This window comes from Schistocerca piceifrons, chromosome X (genome assembly GCF_021461385.2).
Source record: "Schistocerca piceifrons isolate TAMUIC-IGC-003096 chromosome X, iqSchPice1.1, whole genome shotgun sequence".
Lineage (NCBI taxonomy): Eukaryota > Metazoa > Arthropoda > Insecta > Orthoptera > Acrididae > Schistocerca > Schistocerca piceifrons.
In genome coordinates, this window is record NC_060149.1 from 901,196,547 (window position 1) to 901,200,426 (window position 3,880).

Genomic DNA, 3,880 nt, shown 5'->3' on the forward strand with positions numbered 1-3,880 from the left:
AACAAGTTCCTTAGTGTTTTGAACGTAAGCTTATCGTCAGGTAATCATTCACAATAAATGTTATGTTAATGTAATGAATATAACCAAACGTTAACTGGAATTTGCTGGTCTATGTGTTCCCCAGGTAAGTAGAAAAATAAGGGAAGTGCAACTTCATTCACATCAGTGCTGTACCGGACTTTAGTTCTGTCTGCGATTTCCGCAGGCCGATTGTTGCCCTCGATGAACGGAACAGTTGGGCATGTCACGCGAGTGGTACTTTGTCAAAAGCTTGTACTGGCCGTCAGATTCAAATTCGGCCGCAAAGCGCGCAATTACAATGCATTTGATGGCTGCCTCGTTTGTGTCCGACGTATAGGGCAATCCATCTGCTAGGTTGTCCAGGCAAGTGGTACCATGTTAGTGGTGTATGGTACGTATCTCGATTCAGGGCCGCCAGATGTAGGCCGCACTCATCAAGCGTGGCAATCTATATTCGCCATATCAGAATAATGTTCATTAGAAATTAAAAAGCCTTTGTAGCTAGCAATGATGTTAATTAATTTTGATTGTCATTTGATTCATGATTTTACGTACGTTGCGAAGGCGAATGAGGGTTATCAAACAGACAGTAATGATGCCTCATAATGGATGTGCTGTCCCCAATTGTCGCTAATCGTAATTGTAATTAATTTAGAAGTTAGTAATTTTCGCCAACAGGACGTTTCCCGTTATAAGGGACTCCTTTGTGCTACGTTTGAACGGCCCTTCGTGAGTCAATACACCAGAGAGTCGCCAAGTAGCGGTGCTGACCGTTAGATGGAGTCAGTATCTGGTAACGTTGGTTTATGAAACTTAGAAAGCCCTGCGCAGTCGGCCGTTTTCTGCTAAACTCATGACTTTAAATAACTCCCGGAGTAAGAGCTGCCTCACTGGGACCCGAGTTCTTCTGGCGTCCAAAAACTTTTTCGTGGGTGCTACATGGAGCCGCTAGACTGCATCGTCCTGGCGTCTAGGCGCCACGTTGACACAGTTTATCTGAACGCCACAGGCATGATAACGGTCGATCAAATATTGCCGGTTAATAGGAGAAAGGTAATGATCATCTGTAATCCGACACGGCACTGCTAAGGTAATCTGCCACATTCTACTGCGATGTGCAGTGAGTAGAGAGTATCTCCCTCTCTCGGCGTCAATTATGTGTTTAATTTCATTATTTTGTTTTATGATTACTTTTCTTAACTGACTAATTGTTATCTCTCTGTCCAATAATAGCTATTTTGCATCCAGGAACTTTTCCCACCTTTTTCAGTGCCTTCTTAACTTGCTCAGTCGTGTGAGCTTCACTGTTCGTATATTTGTGGATTTTTATCAAAATAACTATATTTAATTCAGTCTATGATCAACCCTTACTTCGGTAGGTTTGTGCTACCGCCTTCCGTCCTTTACCTGTCTTCACGCTTGATGCACTCCACTACTCCACTGTGACAGGAATACGATGTCGAATCACACCTGTGGTAGGAAAAAATGGCTCTGAGCACTATGGGACTTAACTTCTTTGGTCATCAGTCCCGTAGAACTTAGAACTACTTAAACCGAACTAACCTAAGGACATCACACACATCCATGCCCGAGGCAGGATTCGAACCTGCGACCGTAGCGGTCGTGCGGTTCCAAACTGTAGCACCAAGAACCGCTCGGCCACTCCGGCCGGCCTGTGGTAGGAGATGAAGTCGTGCTTTAATAGCGGTCAAGACAGACAGTAGAGTAGTGGCTGCTCGTTTCCAAGTCACACAGCTGAGAACGCGGTTTCATCTCTGCATAGTCATCTTCCGTTGCAATAACGTGCTGATGGTAGCGGTCGTGGTTGAGTGTTACGTGTTAAAACAGCGAAAACACGACCCATTGATCAGCAAATCAGTCGGAATTTCAGTGCTGTATTACAGAAACTGGAGAGCAGTCATAACTTAGCAACCATTGCCTAGCTATGGGACACGATAGCCGGCCAGGGTGGCCGTGCGGCTCTAGGTGCTACAGTCTGGAACCGTGCCACCACTACGGTCGCAGGTTCGAATCCTGCCTCGCGCATGGGAGTGTATTGTGTCCTTAGGTTAGTTAGGTTTAAGTAGTTCTAAGTTGTAGGGGACTGATGACCTCAGAAGTTAAGTCCCATAGTGCTCAGAGCCATTTTTTTGGGACACGATAGCCACAGCCACAATTATTTACCTCTGCTCACTAATCATCATAGACGCAAATTAGCAGGGACGTAGAATCAACTCCATAGCACATATAAGTACTGAAAAAGATCACCAGGGCTGATGAGTGTGGGTACACATGTCGATGGTGCAACACAAATATATCGAGAAACCGCATGAGTCGATGCATAACGTTTTCCCTCAGCGTAACTTTCACGTCTGTAATGGGAAATAGATATTTATATGCGGCGAAATATGCCGCTTAGAACGTCTACAATGGTCTCTCATCGGCGAACAATACAGAGACCTACACTGAGGTAACAGAGTAGCAAGGCCTCAACAAGTCGTTGCAAGTCACCTGCAGAAATATGATGCTGCCTCTGCAGTCGCCCATAATTGCGAAAGTGAAATGGTCGAGGGAGTTCATGCCGGCGATCTGGCTGCCCAAATCAATCGCTCGAATTCTCCAGAATGGTCTTCAAACCGATCGCTTTTAACTATGGCCCAGTGACATGGGCCTTGTCATCCATTAACAATCCATCATTGTGTGGGAACATGAAGTGTATGAATGGTTGCAGATGGTCTCCAAGTAGCCGAACATAACCATTTCTAGTCAATGATCGGTTCAGTTGGACCAGAGGAAGCAGTCTGTTTCATGTAAACACAGTCCACACCGTTATGGAGCCACCACCAGCTTGCACAGTGCCTCGTTGTCAACATGGGTTCACGGCTTCGGGGGTCTGCGCCACACTCGAAATCTACCATCAGCTCTTACCAACACAAAATCGAAAATCATCTGACCAGGCAACGGTTTGGCAGTCGTCTAGGCTCCAAACGGTATGTTCGCGAGCCCAGGTCGGTTGCTTTATTTGCAGGAGAGGACCAAACAGCGAGGTCATCGGTCCCACCGCATGAGGGAAGGACGGGGAAGAAAATCGGCCGTGCCCTTTCAAAGGAACGATCCTGACCTTTCCCTAAAGCGATTTAGGGAAATCACGGAAAACTTAAACCAGGATGGCCGGACGCGGATTTGAACCGCCGTCCTCCCGAGTGCGAGTCCATCGCGAGCCCAGGATAGGGGCTGCAGGCGATGTCGCGTCGGACGCCTGCTGCCATAGTCCATTAACGACAAATTTCGCCGCACTGTCCTAACGGATACGTTCGTCGTAATGATCGTATGGCATTATTGGCTGGGCGGGAAAGTTCGGCCGCCGACTGCAAGTCTTATTTCAGTAGACGCCACATCGGGCGACTTGCGTGCCGGTGATGAGGATGAAATGATGATGAGGACAACACGACACCCAGTCTACGAGCGGAGAAAATCTCCAACCCGGTCAGGAAACGAAAGAGGGCCAGCTGTATGGGAGGCAAGCACGTTACCACGCGGCTAGGCAGGCGGACCGTCCCACATTAATTTCTTATTTCACGCTGTATTTCTCGTCTGTTAGCACTGACAACGCTAAGCAAACGCCGCTGCTCTCTGTCGTTAAATGAAAGCCGTCAGCCACTTGTAACACCTCGGTTCAGTTTACAGTGATAAAAAATATAGAAAGAATAATTTAAAATTAAGAATAGAATTTTTAGAGAGGAAAATAGTGTAGAATCAGAGGTCGGTAATTGCAGATAAAAATTATAGTGTAACAGCAAGTAGTTTAACGTCTAAGTACAGCAAAGCCTCGGAAGCTCCGGCATGGAGGAGGCAGTGA